Consider the following 13,142-nt stretch of genomic DNA (forward strand, 5'->3'; position numbering starts at 1 on the left):
CTTCAAGTGAAATTGCTCTCAAGTGCAGCAGCAAACCCATGAAACCTAGTCTCATGCAAGAAGGGTACGTGCAACTGGGTTAGGTTGCCTGAGGGGGTTGCAGAGACCCCACCTCCGGAGGCCTTCACAAGCCTGTGAGACAAATTAGTCAGGAGCAGCACAACTATAGCTGATCTTTGCTTCATCGTGGGCTTACAGAGACACTGAGGTCCCCTCTGACCATCAAGTTCCATGTTTAGTACTAGTTTTGTGATAAATTTTCTTCTGAGAAGAATTATAGCTAGCAACAGGGAGGTTTGCTCTCCAGCCTAATCTAACTAAAATCAAATTCAGGTTGAATTGCTTCCTGCAAAATGGACACTAAAGTTTTGGCTGAGATTCCCCCCAAAAGGGGTTGTACAGTCCATGCTTAATCTCCCATTTAAACTATCTGCTTGAACTCAACTGCTTGAGGATGAAAACATATAGTGTAAATAAAACACAGGGGAATACAGAAAAAAATATCCAGACTCTCTTTCTCTTTTTTCTTTTTTTCATTGTTTATGTCCCTGAAACTGCTAATGTGTGACAGGAGAATGACAGTGGAGTATCTCCCAAACTATATTGGGTTAATGGCCCTCTTCGGCATGGTGGAGATGGTAGCAAAGCCAAAACAACCAGTAAATATTTCTGATGATTCAGCAAATAAGGCTGACAAAATTGAAACAGAGATAATTCAAGAAATATTTAAGATGTTCTTCTGGGAAAAATCCCTATACTCTGATTGGGGATTTTTTATTACTCTTTATGTGAATGGACTTCGAAAAAATATACACAGCAAAGTTTTAAATATGGAACCTAACACTTAGAGGCACATATAATCACCACACACCCCTCACTTAATCTCCCATTTAAACCAGTTTGGTTCATATAATCTACATAAGAAGTGTATTAAATAAGGATGAGAGCGACACAAATCAGCTGTTCTTAAAACAAGAGACATTTTAGCCTAGCAACAGAATAAACGGCATATCCTGTCCAAATGAGTGTGTCCATCAACTCAGCAAAGGACTGTGCTATGATTTAAGAGAACTGAATAAAGTAGCAAACTCTGGGATCCAGGTCATAGCCAGAAGTTTATGACATAAAATTTATTACCATAAATTATGGCAATTTATAGAGATTTTTTTCCAGGCTAGCATTCACCAGTTCTTTAGATGAAGGTCATGGCAGATCTTGTACCTTGACACAGAAAGAACACTTTTCATTATATCTGCACTTCAAAGCTATTCTCTTCCCTGGTGATTGCATCAGGGGAGGTTAAAAAAAAGCTAAACTTAAACCCTACACTTCAATGTCTGAATGCCTGGTATTTAGTTCAATTAAAAAAAAAAACAACCCACAAAACTTCTTCCTACAACACATCTTAACGCATAAAACAAAACATTATGCTCATCTATCATCTTTTTTAAAAGCCTAAACACTTTGATAAGGTTCTGTGAAGCAAACATTAAAAACAAAACTGTTCAGTGAGCAGTAGAACTACTAAAGCATAAAAACAAATTAATTTTCACACAAGGAATCACGCACAACCCATCCCTATCTCCAGTTCCTGTAGATGGAGAACCTCAGATAGAGAACCTCCAGAACCTCAGCAAGCAACAGCAAATTCTGATTTGAGAAACATTTCTGCCAAATTTCAGTCTTCCAGAGCACTTCAAGCAAAACAGTCAACATATTAAATTTTGTTGCCTGTGATGTGTGGTAAACCAGCTGATTACAAAAGAAAAACTATGATTTGAAGTCTCATTAGCTATTAACACAGAGACGAATTAAGTTATGTCTTCTGCAACTGGACTATAAGCTGGGATATTGACCCTGAGACAGATACTTGGGCTGTTCACCTCCTTCATACCAAACTGTTTTTGAGATTTCAAAGTCTAAAGATCGTCCTGTATGTTTAATGTATTTCATAAGCAGGGTAGGAACACAGATTACACTTCCCTAATTGCACTGTAAAAAAAAGAATGCAAATACTTTTAGTAAAATACTTAGGTAAGAGTCTAACAACAGACAAGGAGATTAATTAGTTGTGTATGGTGAAATCACTAAAAAAATCATCTTTTGGATTAAAAGCATTTTATGAAGAAACTGGATTGCAATGTCTTAGGGCAACATCTGGCATTCTAAAAAAGGACTAGTCATACATTTAGGCTCTTTGTGACCCCGTATTGTTAATATGCACCTTTTATTTTTAAAATACATAAATTTGCTATCAAATATATGCTTGTATACATATATATGTATGTCTGGAAAATGTCATGGAAGTGTGTGCTTATGTATGCATATTGTATGTTTTGTGTAAACGTGTATGTGGACAGACTTTCATGCCATCTTCTCCTCTCTTCAAATCTGCAAAATGCCTTTACATCTCACCTGAGGCCTTAGGGATTTTGTTGAATTTTCCTTATAAATATTTATCCTCTTCTGGATTTTTCTCATGGGAAAAGAGATTATTAACCATCACATTTGGCAGGCATTCGAATTTATAAATTGCAACCATAAGAATTCCTTGCAAATCTCCATTCAAAATCCGAGGGACTTTTTCCAGCCAGGCGAGCAGAGAGCTCTGCAAGCTCAGCTGAGTGGGTGCAGCACAGGTAGAGGAACACCTGATTAGGTGCTATGGGTGTGGAGTTACCTCCAAAAGCTAAAGAGGAGCAGTGATCTGAAAATCCAGCCCTCTAGCAGTCTAACCCTAGCAGTGCACTGAGACATGGAAATTTTCTCCAGCAACTGCTAGAAGATAATGGTCCTAAATCTTCTGCTTGACCCACTTCTTGCTAAAAACAGGAGTATCCCACTCTTCAATCCAGACAGGAAAAACACTGAGGGAGGGTGGGGTAAGCACTGGCTGAGAGAGAGCCATCACAGACTGAGGAGATCAAAAAACCCCAGAAATGCAGGTGATGCACAACAGGGCTAAAAGGAAGGCAGCGTATCCCCACATTGTGCTTGCTCAGGTCAATGAAGGGAAAACAAAGCTGGTGAGGAAGTTCATCAGATAAAAACACCCCGGTTTACTCCTTCTCCAGAAGGAATACTCAGCGCCAGCAGCATTAAGGGCTACTGAACTTCCTTCTCATAGAGGAGATAGAGCTGGTAAAATGTGGTCCCCTGATCACCTATGGGAAAGTATCATGCCCTAATAAAAACTAGTCCTATTTACCCCTGGCCTGTCGTAAATCACAACAGGAGAATCCGAGATAAAACCACATTTTCTTTTTGCTCCATCTCTTCTGTGTACTTGCACCGACGCAGCAAATGCCAGCCTGCAACGAGGCTCCTCCTGAGCACCACCACAAGAGCAGCAGATCCCGCTTCTGAAACCAACAGGCCAGGTTTTGATATGGAAGAATGGAAAATGGGTTTTGCATGAGGGCTGATATGAGGGCCCTGACAGCCATGTGGTGCTCACCCGATGGCCCGCTCAGAGTCACTGTACCATCGCTGCGGCACACAGCTACAGAAACGACAGCATTGCTTGTGAACAGCCAACAGTGTAACACCACAATGATAAGCCAAATGTACCCATTTGCTTAGAAAGAGAAATACCAAAAACAGTGAATTGTAAAATATTGCTTGAAGTTTGCTGTGTAAGAGGTTTTCATTTCTTTGTGCTCTTTTGGTTGGGGAGGGAGGTTCTGGGGAGGAAGTTCTGTATAAGATATAAAGTTATATTTAGATAAAATAGGACAGTTACAAATGTTTACAGGATGAGAATCTTGAATCAAGACCTCAGATACCACATTTCACATAAGAAACTTTGTTTTTTGCTCCTGACGAGTCGGAACCCAAATCCCAAAATGACTGTGGTTGATTCACCTGCAAACCTTCCCTCATGCAGGGCAACTTGACTCACAGTCCTGCCTTCACTACATCATTCCTTTCCCATCCTACATCTTCTATGACCAGTCTGACCAGTACCTGCCCAGGCAGGCTGCGCAGCTTCAGATGGGATCTAGCAATATCTTTGCTGCTCATCAACTTTTTCTCCCAACTCTTGTGAAAAGAGACATGAGAAAATTCTCAACTGCCACAATTTGCTATAATCAATTAAAATTTAATTTGCAGACAGTTCAAACCCACCCGATTTAATTTTGAATGGCACTAAAGCTCAGCAAACCTCTGCTTGGAAACTTTCAGTGCCTTCCCCATTCAGGCACTGGTGGGACAATATGAAATCCAGAAAGCATACAAGTTGGAAAGGCAGCACGCTCAAATTAATCTTACCCTCCCTTACTAAGCTCCTCTGGAAAAAACACTAACTCATTTCAGGTTTGAGTATTCTGAATCTAAAACAGCTCTTATCTTAACTTGCCTATGTGAGATTTACAAATGAGAAAAGAACAAATAAGGAGTAATTTAAATTTTAATTTAAAACCCCTCCATTTTCTTATCCCTTATCAAACTGCCAGCATTTTTCCTGCTAACAATGAGCCAAGTGTCATGGGCACAGCACAGCCCCCTACCACAAACCAAGTAATCTCTTTCATCTAAAACCCTGATCCCTTTAATAAACAAAATACGAAAAGGCAGTCAAAATTACGCTCTGGCTTTATGAAAGAAGCAGGGAAATCCTCAGAGCACAATCCCCTACTTGTTATTTTCACAGCCCACGTGACCCAAAGTCATTCTGAAGGATAAAAAGACAGAGGCTGCCACCAGATCTCTGCCATGATTTTTCCACAGTTCCCAGCCTTAGCCCATCTGTTATGCAGCGGCCACATGAATGGCATGTGTCAAGAGAGTCATCACTGTGCAAACTGCCCAAAGAAATCAACCAGCCAACTTCCTTTTGCTTCCATGGCTTCAGCAATTGTTGCTGAGCCGGCCACCATATGGTGAATAATTAGTTTTTCGACCCCACTCTAGAAAAATGTTCGCTCCATTGCCAGGCATTAGCAATATGTGTGTTAATGAACAGCAGATGATGAATGCCTATACATTAACAAAAGTTGAGATTTTCTGGCAGCAAGCTGCGCTCACCGCAATAATCCCGATGACTCTTAAGGCACCAAGTGATGGATGGCAGCAAGTCATGGCTGAAAAGTACAGTTCAAGCAAATTTCTCCATTTCTCAAACACTAAAGTAACTTTGCAATAAACCATCCTGCTCCTCTAATCTTGCCGCTCCCTTTCTTAAAATGATGAATTCGACCCACGTAAAGGGTTGGCGATGTAGAGCTCTCAAACAGACGTCTTCTGTTCTCGGGCAATTGAGGTGCATTGTGTAAAGAGCTGGCACGCAGGTTCCTCCACACTTCTCTTTGTCTGAGTGCTTGATGCATATGAATTTATACTGAATACCTGCAATGTGCAAGCCCCTTGAAGAGTCAGTCCCAGACCTCTGAGCAAACACTCACCTCCAAGGACCGAGGATGGTAAATATGTCTGATGGTTCCACCACATGGACTTAAAAGCTCAGCTAAGACCTCTAAGCACATTTTGCTCCCTGAAGTGATCTTTTTTTTTCCCCTAGCCCTCTAATTAAAAGGAGATCTTACCTACATTCCTCTATAGGATGAAATATCCCCATATTGTGCAGACATCCTGAACTGGTGATCACATTCAGGAAAGCTGATGGTTCTGGCTATTGCCTGTCATTAATAAAGTCCCAAATGCACCCCAAAGCCATTTTAAAATAAAAGCAACTATCTACACACAGAGCTGTAAGTAATTAACAACTGCTGTTGGGAACAACTACAACTCTGGCACATACGTTTTTGTGTAGTAAAGAAATGCACATTTTAATATATATCACAATTATAACATATTAGGCAAAAGCCACCCTTCAGAAGACAGGGGACAGTACAGGCAGCGAAGACACCTCAGTTTCCTTCACATAGATTCAGTGGTGAAAGGCACAGGGCAAACCCAGGCGTGCAGCCTGATCCCCGCTCAGATCCTGCTGCTGTCACTGCCAAACCTCAGGTAAGTCATTCAACCTCTGTGCATCACACGGCCCAGCTGGACCATGGCACTGATGGTGCCCACCTCCCTCCTCAAAACATCTTCTTGGGCATATGAGTAACCCAGGAGCAAGGAGAAGTCCATTGGACCACAGAGGTGCACAGGTCTGAACTCACGTTCTGGATTTGACTAGCAGGTAGGTCTTGAAATCTGTATCTGCACTTGTTACTTTATCACGTGTTAAGCCTGTCAACTAGGCAGGCAGGTGTTCCCCAGGATTATCCTGAATTCTCGATGCAGCTAACACTCATAAGCAGTACTGATGGTTTTGTTTTTTCTAAAGTTTTTATGAACAGAGACCAGATGCAGATTTAGTTCCTTTTGGTGCAGTCCCAGGCACTGATTGTTCCATTTAATTTGTGTGAGAGTGTCAAATGGATAAATTATCACCTGACAGCTGAATGCTCCACTAAATCTTGGTGATAAGAGTTGTTAGCACAAGCAGGAGCTCATACTGTCTAATTCAAATAGTGGTAGTGCCTATGGAAAAGCAGATTTCATCTGCACAGACTAAGGTGCCTCTTTCCTTTCTAGCACTGTTTTTATTCTCTTTTCTTCACTACCTACAGGGGTTTATAGAATTTTAAAGGCGATTTAACTGATGCCATAAGTTCCTTGGTAGCACCTCACTATAGCAAACATTCACCTATTTTAGATGCGGCTGGCTTCTTTCAGTGGACCTTTTGAGTGTTTTGGACCTTGTTCAGTGACTTGGACCTTCCGGGGACAGTATTTTAATTTTGATTAACAGGTAACAATGACATAAAAAGAATACAGAGTAGAATTATTTCAACACAGCAAGAGGTGGAGTACCAGGACTCCAGTATGAAGCTCCGGTCCAGTTTCCAGGCCAAGCTTGAGATCAAGGTTGGTAACTCCAAGATGCAGTTTCATGACTCACAAACTTGCAGGCAAAGCTCTTTGAGACATTCCTGTCCTCTGTGCTTACCTGTGCTACTGCCTTCAAATTGCTGTGCCTGACCCAGGAAATGTTCTGTGTTAAAAAAATAACTTTAAAAAAACAAAATCCCTTGAAACTCCACCCCGACCAGCAATTAGATGGGGCATGAGTTATATCATGGAAATTACCAACATTCAAAATAAAGGTGAGCTGTGCCAATAGACATGCCTAATAACAACATATTTGGCCAAAGCTTCAGGCAGTTATTCAATTGTTTGCATTAGTAAGATTTTCACATACACAAAATACATTAAGAAAATGTAAATGGCTGTCTTTCAGTATTCCAAGCTCTGAGAACTTTTGTATTTTCTTTTAAATGAAGTCCTAATTATTTGTGATCAAATTGATACCATTTGTATCCAAGCCACTATGTAATTCCCTGTAAAATTGCTTGCTTGGTAAGTAAATATCTATTTTAAATATGATTGAAAGAAGGTGAAACTTCATGGAGTCTATGATCCACCAGCCTTGATTGTGGTTGAGATAGTATTTCAAATCAAATTCTTCCCTTCTTCAGCCAGAAGTATGTTTCCCAGTGTTACAAGGAAAGTTTTTAGCATTTTTTAAATTGTTCAAGGACAAACATCCATCACCTTGTGGATGTCACATTCACTGGCTGTGACTGGTCACAGTGGGTATTTCAGTGTCCCTAACAAGCTGGTATGTTTATCTCTTCACTTTGTGACACAGCCAATTTTCCAGCACAAGTAAAACAACATACTGTACTATCTGCTCACAGTCATAGAAATGTTTCTAAAAATCTAACCTCCTAAGGCATCTGGCCAGGAGACCAACTACAGCAGCTACAAAAGCTAACCATATTTTACTAACCAATAAACCATGTTTTCCTGTATTACTCTCAATTTTTCAAACCATTCCTGAAGAATGAATATCTATATACTTTTTTTATTACCCTGGAAAATCACAAGGCAGACCAGGTGCCTTCATCTCTGTGAGGAGAGGGCTCTCCATGGCTGACTAGGTACTGTATGACATTGTAGAGGCCCAGAGAAGGCCACAAAAAACTCTTAAATAGAAAGTGAAATGGTTGTCATGGTTTACCTTAGAGAGGAGATAACAGCAGATATGATATAAGTGCATACAACAATAGACGGCCTAAAAACTGGGAGCTTTTATGATTGCTAGCTCAATAACTACAGGAACAAGGGGACAGTCAGCTGCAAAGTGCCTCCAGTTATAGTGCCATTTTTCTAAATACTAGCCTTGGAAAACACTTTAGATGCTACAAAGCCTGGGACCTTATCATCTTGCATGACAACAGTAACAGAAAAGAGAAAAGTCAGTCACTTCAATGACAAGCAGTGTCTTGAGATGATGGTTTTGGTAACACCAGTGGAACTCCATTGTGTTTTAGAGAGTTTGTAGACATGAGGGTATCAGGTAAAAATAACACATTTGCACAAGTGGAACCGCAGGTCCGTTTTTCTCCTGTAGGATTTCTGCTTCTGTTGGTGATAACCCATACAGGACAAACACATCTTGATTCTAAAAGGCCGATAAACTAAATGGCAGTGATATCGGGAAAAGATAAGCCTTATTTACTAACTAATTAATTTCAAAATCAGTGTGACACCATGAACATGGAACCTTTCATGCTATTTTACTGTCATTGTTCAGGTAGAAATAGAATTTAAATAATATGTGCCTGGGAAATCTGTGAATATGATCCATGTGAAAAGAATAGAACAAGGAAGAATTAAGTACCTTTATTATCTTTACAGAAAAAAAAATTAAATCTGACTTTTAAAAAGAATAGCATATACCCAGAATAAAACACAAACCAGCTAGAATATTTGTAATTATGTAAGAGTTTAAAACATTCTCAGAATAATTGTATGAACCACAAAACCACAAAATCATTGTGCCATCTAAAAAGTTTAACTGTTTTCCAAAAATCAGAGAGATGGAATTAAGATATCATTAAAACCTGCATTGAAAATCTGTGGAATATCTTTTTCAGCTAGGCTGTGAAAAAAAGTCCTTCCATTTCAAAAAGAATATCTTTAAAAGTCATTATGTAGTTGAATGATCTTAAAAGGCCACATAAAGGCAGCCAAGGAAAATTCCTGACATGCATTTTAATGGAACTGGTGCAGTGGCATTTACAGTAATGTTCAAGATAAGCAGCAAGAATGTATAGCATTATTTTAATTATTTTTGGTTTATTTATCTATCTTTAGGACTATTCTACTAGTTAAAGAATGCATCTGTCTAAAAGATACAAATTTTCTGAAGTATTTGTCTTTAAAATACTGAAATATTTGCCTAAATAAAGGCCTTTGAAGGAAAAGAGCTAATACCTTTGCCCAGATGAATCCAAATTTTGCCAAAGAGGGCTATGCTGGCGACCTGCCAGGAGCTTTAAGGCTGAAGCTAATTTGCATGAAATGGAGGAAATTGCAGCTGCCCTCAGAATTAATATGGAGACACAGACAGCCCCAATTGAGACAGAGCATTGCACTACGGGATTTGTGAATACAAACATGCCACACTTCCTTATTTAAGATGAAAGTAGCTATAGGCAACAGAGTAAGTCTCCATGAAAGCTACTTAGATACCTTTACCCCCACCTTTCAGGCCCAATGACCTCATTTCAAATCCAGGTGGGGGCTGTCACTAGACCACAAATGGAAATGAAAGTTGATTCCAGAAGACAACCACTTTCAGAAAAAGTGCTTGAGCATAGGATTAAATCCCATTCACATACCCTCCTAGAAAAGAATACAACTCAACACAGTCTTAAAAGCACTTAAGAATTCCTTAATCAGGGCCTCAAAAAACTCCTCCTAGTCTCTCCTTGTTGTCACCATCAACACATGGTGATATCGCTCGGGTCCACATGAATCACTGAAGCTGGTTACAGGATTCTTGCACATCTGTTCTGAACAACTCTTGAAAAATTGCATCAGGTTATTATTGTTTTGATCATACTGACAGTATTTCATGCTCTTCATATAAAATAACCTCTTAATGTTATTTTCAAGATTTCGACAAGATGTCTAACTGCTGTGTTTGCTTAATTCCTCAATAAAATAACTTAAGTACTATTGTCATGACTTGCAATGGAGGAAAACCATACTGCATTAGGTTTTCATCATATTCCTCATCCTACACAACGTTGGGTTGACTCTCAGAAATACAAAAACCTGCTTACTGACTGATGCTGGAAGATGCACGCAGACAAATACATCACAAGAAGTTAAATGCACAAAGACAGTCTCAAAAGCTGAGCAGAAGGACCCTGGCTGCAATTCTCAGTAACCAGAACTGGCATTATTGGCCAGTTCTATTTATTGCCAGTTTGATCTTGCTACATCCCTTGCAGAGGATGGGTTCCTTACTCCTCTAATACACATTGTCTCAGAACAAAGTCCCAGTGAAATCGCACTCTTCCCTTTCCTTCCTGGCTCTAGCAATTAGCTTCTCCAGTACTTGCGATTGCACCAAATACAATCACTGCTCCAGTAAGAGAGGTCATTTACAGTATGGTCAATTGTTCACTTTTTGACATGTATTACAGAGGGTGTTAGGCCTCTCCTTTATTAAAGGACCACTCAAGTTACTTGTGACTTAGATTAAGGTTCTTCACTCCCCTCTCTCTTCCTCTTTTTTTTTTTTTTTTGTTTTCCCCGTATCCCAGTCTTCAATACCTTTAATCCATCCCTAACCAGACACCCAAATTTTGCTTTACATTGCAAGCATCATTGCTACCTTTCTGTAATTTCAGGACTCATCCAATGATGAAGAACAAAGTGGCCAGGTAGGGTCACTAGGCAGAGAAAGGTACTCCAGCTTCTAAGGTAGATATCTAAAACAGAGAGCAGGGATCATCTGAGAAGGTGCTTATCTTTTTCTCCTGTCTTAAAAAAGAGCTTAGACAAATTGGTTTGTTTAGATTAGTTGCCTAACTTCTAGATAACTAAAGTCTGGGGAGAAAAAATAACACATCAATCTAGAGAAATAAATGGAACAAGACAGAGCAACTACTGATTTCTGCTATCTTGTTTTCTGGTGGGACCACTCTTTCTCCATGAGTCCACATATTTTTCTGATACACCTGTACCTTTAGGTGATGAAATGAGAAGGACTATCATATTTGTGTGCTCTACAGAGAATACAGGACTCCCACGCTCCCAGACAAAGAGGGTATGTCTAGGGAAGGGACATACGGTAGCATTTCTAGGAATAGGCACATACCCACCCAGGTGTCCTGCAGATCTCGGATGTATCTCGACAGATATGCAGCTTCTTCCTTTCTTCTCCCCTTGCTGATTCTGCTGTCTCTTCTGTTGAGTGGAGCTGCATGCCAGGGCTACTGTGGCATGCACAGGGGCTCTTCCCTTGTCTGACACACCATGTGTTCCATGCTCTGGAGCAGCTCCCTCCCTCTCTGCCATGAAATGCTGCACAAATCCCCCACAGCCCCTCACTCCAAGCAGATTTTTCTCTGTCCTTTCCTTACTTACCTTTCCTGTCACCTTGGCCATCTTCATTCCACCATGAGGGGCTCCTTAGGAAGATTTTTCTGAAGCCTTCCTTTCATAACTAGGACACTTGGGATCTCTCCAGACCCACCACATGGTCAGTGGTCTACCTGTCATCCTATTCTTTCCTTCCTGCCTTTAGAATAGAGTTGTGCTTCACCTCAAATCTCACCTGATTAGCTGAAGACATGGGACCCAGCAGTTCTTCCAAAAACCTCTGCTGGTAGGCCTGAAATCACCACACATCAGACCTTTGGTTGAATAATGAGAACAGCCTTGTAAGGTGTATCTGCTCCTCTTCTCCCATCTCAGCTCCTCCTTCTGAGCCCAGCTGGTATGCAATCTTTAAACCACAATTTTATCCATCCCATATACTAGAAATCATGTGTTATGCTCCCACAAGTTACGAGGAAGGCTCAAAGCGACTGACATTAAGCAGAGTCCTAAAAATAAAAACTTCAGGGCTGGTTTCCTACTTGAACTTTCAATTTGCATTTGGACTGCAGATTCAAGTTTAGTTCTGCTAAAGTGACTTCTAGGAAGTCACTTCCTAGCAGAAGTTTTCTAACAGTTGTTCCTTTTTTAAAAGTGCATTTATAAAAGGAAAGCTATGTTTGTCCCACAATCACTTGCTTCCAAATATATCACAGAATCACAGAATTTTCAGAGTTGGAAGGGACCTCTAGAGATCATCTAGTCCAACTCCCCTGCTAAAGCAGGATAGCCCAGAGCACGTTACTCAGGACTGCATCCAGGCGGGTCTTGAAAATCTCCAGAGAAGGGGACTCCACAACCTCCCTGGGCAGCCTGTGCCAGTGCTCTGTCACCCAAACTGTAAAGAAGTTTTTCCGTGTGTTGGAACGGAACTTATTATGTTCCAACTTGTGCCCATTGCCCCTCGTCCTGTCACTGGGAACCACCGAGAAGAGTGCCAGAAATTTGTCCATAGCTCTTTTAACCAGAGTGAAAAGCACGTATCATGTTGTCCTTTCATTTACAAGCAATCAGAATAACCAGAGCAAACCTTGATTCTAATCATTATGTACAAAATCTGCAGACTATACAGCATACATACACTAAAAATGCACAAACAACACCCAGGTTAACTGCCCTGGGCGTGCAGACAAATGCCCTGCAGCCCACAAAGAACAAATCTAAAATTCAGAAGGTAATATGTCGGACACCAAGGAAATCACTTGGAAGTCTGTGGAGCCAGATTAAACTGACTGTCCTTTCAATTTTGGGAGATGAGACTGACCTAATGCTGGCTTATGTTGTTCCTTCTGTGCTTGAGCACATTAACATTTAACTTCAGACAACAAGAACAAAGAAAAACACTGCAAGAATGCACTGGGGCAATGATTTTGCTACTGTGTCTTTCAGCTACAGTGATGTGTCAAATTAGTACTAAAAAATTGAAAAAAAAATTATCTCACCGCTCCCCTGACAGCCCAACCAGAAATGTCTTTGATATGTTACAATAAAACCTTTACAGCTTCTTTATACAAACTAACTACTAACTGGTAAACACTCAGCAGTTTTGAAACCTGTCTCTAGTCAGATGCCGAAATAGGGATTTAGAACCTAACCCAAGGCAGCCAGTTAAGAAAATAACTTTATTTAAACCCCAGGTCTTAAAAGAAGCCCTAGTTCTCCAAAACATT

This window comes from Charadrius vociferus, unplaced genomic scaffold, assembly GCF_000708025.1.
Source record: "Charadrius vociferus isolate BGI_N301 unplaced genomic scaffold, ASM70802v2 scaffold196, whole genome shotgun sequence".
Taxonomy (NCBI): domain Eukaryota; kingdom Metazoa; phylum Chordata; class Aves; order Charadriiformes; family Charadriidae; genus Charadrius; species Charadrius vociferus.